General features: G+C 44.8%; 1 protein-coding gene across 1 annotated transcript in view; it reads left to right on the top strand.

Annotated features, from left to right (window-relative positions):
• Positions 1–1,125: 1,125 nt before the first annotated feature.
• LOC115185530 (proline-rich transmembrane protein 4) overlaps positions 1,126–10,007 on the top strand; it is a 32,162-nt gene continuing 23,280 nt past the window's right edge. The window contains exon 1 of the mRNA XM_029745782.1: positions 1,126–1,222. The gene's annotated coding sequence lies outside the window, so the exon portion shown is untranslated. The remainder of the gene's footprint in view (positions 1,223–10,007) is intronic.

Here is a 10,007-nt window from a genome sequence, read left to right as displayed (position 1 = left end):
TTACAATTAGGGTTAGAAGTTAGTGTCACGACTCCCGCCAAAGTCGGCTCCTCTCCTTGTTCAGGCGGCGCTTGGCGGTCGACGTCACCGGTCTTCTAGCCATCGCCGCTCCACCTTTCATTTTCCATTTGTTTTGTCTTGTTTTTCCGCACACCTGTTTTACATCCCCTCATCACTCTACGTGTATATTATCCTCTGTTCCCCCCCATGTTTGTGTGTGTAATTGTTCGTTACGTGTCATGTGTGACGCTTCATGCTGGTTTTTCGCCGGGTCTTGTTTGGAACCCGTGGTATTGTATGCTGTACATTATTTGTGTGACGAGTGCGCTATTCGCTTTTGCCTTTGGCGGGAGTGTCGTTACGCAGTTGCGTCCGACTGTTTTCCTTCTGCCAAATAAAGTGTGCCTGTTCACTCATCTCTGCTCTCCTGCACCTGACTTCAGTTCACCGGTTGCGCACACTGTTGACAGTTAGTGGTTAGGTTTAAGGTTAGGTTTTATGGTTTGGGTTATAGGTTAAGGTTAGGGTTAAGGTTAGGGTTATGGTAAGGGTTAGGGAAAATAGGATTTTGAATGGAAATACATTTTAGGTCCCCACGAGGATAGAAGAACATAACATGTGTGTGTGTGTGTGTGTGTGTGTGTGTGTGTGTGTGTGTGTGTGTGTGCATGCATGCTTGATTATGTTCAATAGAGTACACTGTCAAAGTGTGTGTGCATGTACATTAGCTTGCTAATACATTTGTGTCTGTTTTGTACTTGTAAGTGTGTGGGATTGAGTGTACTAGACATTCTTGCCTGTCTAACTATCTAGTGGCCAGTGTCCACACCGTAGAGAGACTCTCCTAATGAACAATTTGCTCAGTGAGGTGTGACCACAGGCATTGTCACAGAGCTTCACACTGGACTACTTATGCAGGGGGTTAGGGGCAGAAAGAGAGACGGGAGGGAGAGAAAGAGGGAGGGAAAAGAGAGGCTGATGGAGAGGAGAGTGAGCAAGAAGAGAGAGAATGAGAGAGAGGGAGCCAACAAGAGTACGAGAGGGAGAGTGAGAGAGAGAATAAAAGAGAGAGAGAGAATAGGAGGGAGGGAGAGAATGAGATAGAGTGAGTGCCTGGAACACAATTCCACACACATTCACACACACAGGGAGACGGTTCTCTGCTGCAGCTCCCTGCTGGATTTAGTGGATTCACAAGCTCTTCCCTTTCACTTGTGGTTGGGTGAGTGGCTCTTTTTGATTCTGAACACTTTCGATGGTGTGTGTGTGCGTGCTTGTGTGTCTAGTTTTTGATCCTCATGTATAGAGAAAAGGGGTAAAAAGCTGTTAGAGAATGACACACACACCGTCACCGAGACAACACACTCTTCCTCTACAGCCTTTATAGGTAGACTCTCTCACTCTTACAGAAAAACACAATTTCTACAAGCTCACATTTGTGGGTGTGGATTCAGCTGCTCAATCTCTCGAGATGACACGACACACACTCTTCTATTACAGCCTTTATAGGTAGACACACACACACACACACACCTGTGTAGACAAGCAATCCCAGGCATACATTAACACACACACGCACACGGAGGCAGCAGCTGAGGCTGTTTGACTAGCATCAGGAGATGCGGAGGGAAGGAATCATTCTGGGCTAAATCTGCAGCACAGCCATGGTCAGCAGTGTGTGTGTGTGTGTGCCTGTGTTAATGTATGCCTGGGATTGCTTGTCTACATAGGTGTGTGTGTGTGTGTGTGTGTGTGTGTGTGTGTGTGTGTGTGTGTGTGTGTGTGTGTGTGTACATTCTGATGAATTTATGAACGTGTGTATGTTACTGTAGAAATTCATGGTGTTCATGTCATCATGTGAGCCAGTGGATACTATAGGCATGTGCATTGGAGTTTATACAAACATCCTCCACCTCTATATAGTGTGTGTGTGTGTGTGTGTGTGTGTGTGTGTGTGTGTGTGTGTGTGTGTGTGTGCGCGCACGTAGGGTGTTTGAACTGAAGCAGATGTGACAGGGGTTGCTGTGGCAAGCGTTTGTGCGTTTGCGTGTGTGTGTTTTTGTGCAAGTGTAGCTGTGTGCATATGTCTGTGCGTGTGTGTGTGTGTGTGTGTGTGCGTGCGTGTGCGTGTGCGTGTGTGTGTATGTGTGCGTGTGTGCGTGTGTGCGTGTTAGTGTAAAGCACATATGTACCATTAGGATCAGCGGTAGCAGCACTCTGATAAAAGCAGCATAGCAGACCACTAAAGCCCCTCACATCACAGGATTAGCAAGACGTCTTTGCTACGGTCGTCACCATGGCAAAGCTAGTCAGTGGATCGCTGGTGTCTGAGTGGGTGACGCTTGTCATAGGCAGGTTCGCCACATTCATTGACTCAAAGGCTAAAACTAACGTTGGTGTGATGTTCTAATAACTAGGTATTCACAGGCAGGTAGGCTAGAATTCATTCTGTCAGTAGTAAGGGCAGGGGGGAAATGGGAGACCAGAGAAAGGCTGGATGAACATAGGATCTATGATCAAGCAGGTTGAATGGTTGAATACGTCATGGAGGAACGGTATTCAGATTAGGTGAATACCTGAGATGTAATAGAACTCTTTGGGGAGTATAAACAGGTTCTGTTCTTACTTAGATACTAATGTTAATCGAACAAATTTCAGTCATGATCGGATTTGATAGACCACAGATGGCAAGATGTTTAGTTGGTCATTTTAGTGCGACACCTGATCAGATTGAAGTACCACTGGATGTAATAGGAAATAGGGGGGTGTTGGCTCCTCTAGCTGCCATGACTCTGACTCCTCTGGACCTGGTCAGTCGTGATTCAGACCTGTTGGATCCTAGCCTGTTGGTTGGCTGCTGTTCTGACCAGAAGGTAAACCAGTACACAGGAGTGGTCACAGTCAATAACCACTGGGGACTATGCAATGTCAAATCTATTCTCTGACATACTGCATCTGCAGGCTGCGGTCAACTCCATCTCAACTCAATTCAACTGACCCTGTATAAATAGGAGAATTTACCATTATTTTCAATGAAGATTTTATCCGTCTCATGGATTGGATTTGAAGTTGGAATGAAATGACCTCAATTCGGACTATGAAGCATTCAAGCTTCAATGACATACAACAGCAGGTATTTTCCTAAAAGGACAGCCAAACATTGGCTAGCTTGGTTTCAGAAAGACAAGCAGTGATGTGGAAAATTAGATGGTTGTAGATCCTCACTCTGAGTCAACAACATCCAGGCTGCCAGACTTTAGTATGGACCCCCTTGTCTTACGTCAACAACATCCGAGCTGCCAGACTTTGGTATGGACCCCCTTGTTTTACGTCAACAACATCCGGGCTGCCAGACTTTAGTATGGACCCCCTTGTTTTACGTCAACAACATCCAGGCTGCCAGACTTTAGTATGGACCCCCTTGTCTTACGTCAACAACATCCGAGCTGCCAGACTTTAGTATGGACCCCCTTGTCTTACGTCAACAACATCCGGGCTGCCAGACTTTAGTATGGACCCCCTTGTTTTACGTCAACAACATCCGGGCTGCCAGACTTTAGTATGGACCCCCTTGTTTTACGTCAACAACATCCGGGCTGCCAGACTTTGGTATGGACCCCCTTGTTTTACGTCAACAACATCCGGGCTGCCAGACTTTGGTATGGACCCCCTTGTTTTACGTCGACAACATCCGGGCTGCCAGACTTTGGTATGGACCCCCTTGTTTTACGTCAACAACATCCGGGCTGCCAGACTTTGATATGGACCCCCTTGTTTTACGTCAACAACATCCTGGCTGCCAGACTTTAGTATGGACCCCCTTGTTTTACGTCCACAACATCCGGGCTGCCAGACTTTGGTATGGACCCCCTTGTTTTACGTCAACAACATCCGGGCTGCCAGACTTTGGTATGGACCCCCTTGTTTTACGTCAACAACATCCGGGCTGCCAGACTTTGGTATGGACCCCCTTGTTTTACGTCAACAACATCCGGGCTGCCAGACTTTGGTATGGACCCCCTTGTTTTACGTCAACAACATCCAGGCTGCCAGACTTTGGTATGGACCCCCTTGTTTTACGTCAACAACATCCGTGCTGCCAGACTTTAGTATGGACCCCCTTGTTTTACGTCAACAACATCCGGGCTGCCAGACTTTAGTATGGACCCCCTTGTTTTACGTCAACAACATCCGGGCTGCCAGACTTTGGTATGGACCCCCTTGTTTTACGTCAACAACATCCGGGCTGCCAGACTTTGGTATGGACCCCCTTGTTTTACGTCAACAACATCCGGGCTGCCAGACTTTGGTATGGACCCCCTTGTTTTACGTCAACAACATCCGGGCTGCCAGACTTTGGTATGGACCCCCTTGTTTTACGTCAACAACATCCGGGCTGCCAGACTTTAGTATGGACCCCCTTGTTTTACGTCTAGATCATTATCTGAGTAACATTGTAAAACATGGTCATGCAGAAGCCATTTCATACTTGTATACACTCATCGATTGAACTGATCAGGGCAAACGTGAAATGTTTTGTTTTGAAATAGTCTGTCTTTTAGAATAATATATTTGATCATTATGAAATACTTATACAATAAATCAAGTGTACTAGTATGCAAATATTAGACAGATACTGTACTGTGTAAAACTGAGGAAAAATCGTAATATTCAGTCAACTGTAGGATTCAATTCTGGATAATAATGTCTCATTATCACACAATCGCCAGGAAGGAAACCAGGAGTATTACCCATAGGGACGCTTCCCCAGACACAGATCAAGCCTCGTCTGGGATCAAAAAGGATTCGCAATGGAGATTCTCCATGGAAAGCACTTTTTAGTCCAAGACTAGTCTTAATCTATTATACTTTCAGATAATAATGTTTCCACCTTCAAATGAAGTGTCGCCCACCTACAAGACTGAATAAATCCAAACTAGCTAAAGATGACGTGGCCAGTTTGATTCAGTCTGTTTTATTGACATTCCTGTCCATACCCAAGGCCAGTGAAGTGAGCTAGATAGGATGAAGCCATAGAGACTGGGGTGTCAGGGCTTCGTTAATATAGCCCCCCTCACTCTCCAACTCGCTCGTTCAAGCTGAATTATTTCTGAAGGCACTGTACAAACACAGTCAGTCCATTACCAAGGAGTGTGAAACATCAATCCCTGTGCCTTCACGTGACTATGGTCAACCTGTTAAACATAAGTGGTGTCGCCCAGAGTCAAGTCATCTCCATTTGGGAATCCTCTCAAATCCAGCAGAAATCCAGTTAAATCTCTCAGGGAGGACGAGAGTCTACACCTCTAATTCACTGGACACCCTTCAGCCTTCTTCCCTCCCTCTCTCTCTCTCTCTCTCTCTCTCTCTCTTTCCAGCCCTCTCTCCCTTTATCCTCTGCGCTCTCTTGTTAGCTCTACCTTTCCATAGCCTTTGCTCTCTCTCTCTCTCTCTCCCTCTCTCATAAACCTAACCAACATTCTTAGTTTAAAATCTCTTCATTAGTGTAAAATGTTAAAAGGCTGTTGAGGGACCGGTCTCCAATCAGATATCCATCTTTATCCTCTCAGTACCACAGCGGTCACACAGCAGACCACTAAAGCCGTTGCCCTGGAGATGAATGTAAATGACAGAAAGGATAATGACAGAATAATGCTGATAATCCTCATGGGGAAATAGTGTGTTTGAGGATGTGATGTGATTGGCATGGTGATGGGTGGTGGTTAAGAGAGTGGGTGAGGGTACACGTATGGAAGTGCACGCCGCACGAACACATACACGCACAAACACACTCACTCGCGCGCACACACACACAAAAGGAGAGATTTAGTAATAGACTGAGTGAAGCATTAGAGAGGATAGAAAGGAGTCAGTGGACTGTCATGAAGTCAGAATGCAACATGTCTGTCTGTCTCTCTCTCTATATATATATCTCCTCTCCTTCCACTATCTATATTTCACTCTCTCTCTCGCTCTCCATCTATATCCCCCTGGCGTGACGTGACTACCAACCCTCTCTCTCTCTCTCTTTCTCTCTCTCTCTCTCTCTCTCTCTCTGCTCCATTGAGCACAGTGCAGTGGGACAGGACCTGTCTTTGTCAGGTGCAGTAGAACAAAACACCAGTGAAGAAAGAGAAGGCTTGTAAATTTTCCCACAGACACGTTTATCTTATTTTATGACTCTCTCTCATTCTCTCTTTCCACTTGTTCTGCTGCATGTCAGGAAAGACAGAGGGCTCCCTAACAGATGTACATATTTCATTTTTAAACTGACGACAAGCGCGCCGAAACTGAGTTGATTGCTCACAGAGGACTAAACGGAGGCAAACAAAAATTATAATCTTGATTTCCTGTGTTTTAAGTGTTATGCAGTTGACAGTTGTGAGACATACACCATTTTCACATGGCAGGATGATAGTCATGTAGATAAAACATAGAATAATCTAATGATTATGTGTGAGAATAACTGAGAACTCCAACCCCCTGTTATCTGAAAATGGGTTGTCTATCTTCCTATATAAGCTTACTAGGGATGTACCATGTGGGTGAAATGGGGGGGTATATATTTAACTCTGCTCTCTATGAAAGGCATAGACAGTAATTTGTCAGGTAATCTTCTGACTGAAACAGGAAGCTGGCATGCATGTGTAATTGATAGTGAGGGAAGTGAAATTTGAGAATGTTAGCCAAATTAAATTATGCATAATCCCCCTTGTGTAAATAATTGATCAATATGTGTCTTGTTGAACAAAAAGCCAATCAGGGCAGAGGCATAGTTTTCGCTCAAGCTGAATAGCTAATTGGAAGGGTTTAGCGTGAAACTAAAAAGGCAATGTGTTTCTTCTGAAGAACGGAATGTCACAACAAATATCTCAATTTTCTACAAAGTCGGCATTAAGTACCGTTTATTTGCCTTTCTCTAACACACCAACAATTAACTAACTCTGGCAAAATGTTTTAACATCTTGGGGGCTTTGGTGTGTGTGTGTGTGTGTGTGTGTGTGTGTGTGTGTGTGTGTGTGTGTGTGTGTGTGTGTGTGTGTGTGTGTGTGTGTGTGTGTGTGTTGCACACACTCATGACTATGTATGTGGGTGGACGTGGGTGGGTCTCTAAATACAACCATTCCTCAATGGAAATGTATTTCAAGCAGAGTCCTGATAGAAGGCAGTAATGTGTGGGCAGTTGTATGTTTCTGAGTGTGCCCCTCAGCACCACTACTCATGCCTCAGTATCCAGCCAACTACCCCCAGGCAGGCTCAGAGAGGTAGTGAGACCCACTAAGGTAAACACTACATGGTGCACAGAGACAGGGTCAAGTCCCTGAATGTCCTGCAGGGAGATCAGGCCTAGGATAGTGCTATTAAAAGGTGATTGATCTGTTTGTGTTAAGAGCTACACTTGAGAGAGAGATGTAGCATAGGACAGAGCAACAGAGAGAGAGATGTAGCATAGGACAGAGCAACAGAGAGAGAGATGTAGCATAGGACAGAGTAACAGAGAGAGAGATGTAGCATAGGACCGAGTAACAGAGAGAGAGATGTAGCATAGGACAGAGTAACAGAGAGAGAGATGTAGCATAGGACAGAGTAACATAGAGAGAGAGATGTAGCATAGGACAGAGTAACAGAGAGAGAGAGATGTAGCATAGGACAGAGTAACAGAGAGAGAGAGATGTAGCATAGGTCAGAGTAACAGAGAGAGAGAGAGAGATGTAGCATAGGACAGAGCAACAGAGAGAGAGATGTAGCATAGGACAGAGTAACAGAGAGAGAGATGTAGCATAGGACAGAGTAACAGAGAGAGAGATGTAGCATAGGACAGAGTAACAGAGAGAGAGAGAGATGTAGCATAGGACAGAGTAACAGAGAGAGAGAGAGAGAGAGAGATGTAGCATAGGTCAGAGTAACAGAGAGAGAGAGAGAGATGTAGCATAGGACAGAGCAACAGAGAGAGAGATGTAGCATAGGACAGAGTAACAGAGAGAGAGGTGTAGCATAGGACAGAGTAACAGAGAGAGAGAGATGTAGCATAGGACAGAGTAACAGAGAGAGAGAGAGATGTAGCATAGGACAGAGTAACAGAGAGAGAGATGTAGCATAGGACAGAGTAACAGAGAGAGAGATGTAGCATAGGACAGAGGAACAGAGATAGAGAGATGTAGTATAGGACAGAGTAACAGAGAGAGAGAGATGTAGCATAGGACAGAGTAACAGAGAGAGAGAGAGAGATGTAGCCATAGGACAGAGTAACAGAGAGAGAGATTGTAGCATAGGAACAGAGTAACAGAGAGAGAGAGAGATGTAGCATAAGGACAAGTAACGCGAGATAGATGTAGCATAGACATAGTAATAGAGAGAGAGAATGTAGCATAGGACAGAGTAACAGAGAGAGAGAGATGTAGCATAGGACAGAGTAACAAGAGAGAGAGAGAGAGAGAGAGAGAGAGAGATGTAGCAATAAAGAGGAGAGATGTAGCTAGACAGAGTAACAGAGAGAGAGAGATATAGCATAGGACAGAGTAACAGAGAGAGAGTAGCAGATAGAGTATAGAGGAGATGCATAGGACAGAGTAACGAGAGAGAGATGTAGATAGGCAAGTAACAGAGAGAGATATGTAGCATAGGACAGAGTAACAGAGAGAGAGAGATGTAGCATAGGACAGAGTAACAGAGAGAGAGATGTAGCATAGGACAGAGTAACAGAGAGAGATGTAGCATAGGACAGAGTAACAGAGAGAGATATATAGCATAGGACAGAGTAACAGAGAGAGAGAGACATATAGCATAGGACAGAGTAATAGAGAGAGAGATGTAGCATAGGACAGAGTAACAGAGAGAGAGATATAGCATAGGACAGAGTAATAGAGAGAGAGATGTAGCATAGGACAGAGTAACAGAGAGAGAGATGTAGCATAGGACAGAGTAACAGAGAGAGAGAGATGTAGCATAGGACAGAGTAACAGAGAGAGAGAGAGATGTAGCATAGGACAGAGTAACAGAGAGAGAGAGATATAGCATAGGACAGAGTAACAGAGAGAGAGAGAGATATAGCATAGGACAGAGTAACAGAGAGAGAGAGATATAGCATAGGACAGAGTAACAGAGAGAGAGAGGTGTAGCATAGGACAGAGTAACAGAGAGAGAGATGTAGCATAGGACAGAGTAACAGAGAGAGAGATGTAGCATAGGACAGAGTAACAGAGAGAGAGATGTAGCATAGGACAGAGTAACAGAGAGAGAGAGATGTAGCATAGGACAGAGTAACAGAGAGAGAGAGATGTAGCATAGGACAGAGTAATAGAGAGAGAGAGATGTAGCATAGGACAGAGTAACAGAGAGAGAGAGAGATAGCATAGGACAGAGTAACAGAGAGAGAGAGAGAGAGAGAGAGAGATGTAGCATAGGACAGAGTAACAGAGAGAGAGAGATGTAGCATAGGACAGAGTAACAGAGAGAGAGAGATGTAGCATAGGACAGAGTAACATAGAGAGAGATATAGCATAGGACAGAGTAGAGAGAGAGAGATATAGCATAGGACAGAGTAAAAGAGAGAGAGAGAGATATAGCATAGGACAGAGTAACAGAGAGAGAGAGATATAGCATAGGACAGAGTAACAGAGAGAGAGAGATGTAGCATAGGACAGAGTAACAGAGAGAGAGAGATAGCATAGGACAGAGTAACAGAGAGAGAGAGAGAAAGATGTAGCATAGGACAGAGTAACAGAGAGAGAGAGATGTAGCATAGGACAGAGTAACAGAGAGAGAGATGTAGCATAGGACAGAGTAACAGAGAGAGAGATGTAGCATAGGACAGAGTAACAGAGAGAGAGAGAGATGTAGCATAGACAGAGTAACAGAGAGAGAGAGATAGAGAGAGAGAGATGTAGCATAGGACAGAGTAACAGAGAGAGAGAGATGTAGCATAGGACAGAGTAACAGAGAGAGAGAGATGTAGCATAGGACAGAGTAACAGAGAGAGAGAGATATAGCATAGGACAGAGTAACAG

Source organism: Salmo trutta, unplaced genomic scaffold, assembly GCF_901001165.1.
Source record: "Salmo trutta unplaced genomic scaffold, fSalTru1.1, whole genome shotgun sequence".
NCBI lineage: Eukaryota > Metazoa > Chordata > Actinopteri > Salmoniformes > Salmonidae > Salmo > Salmo trutta.
Note: the sequence above shows the minus strand (reverse complement) of the source record. Positions and strands in the feature narration are given on the sequence as shown.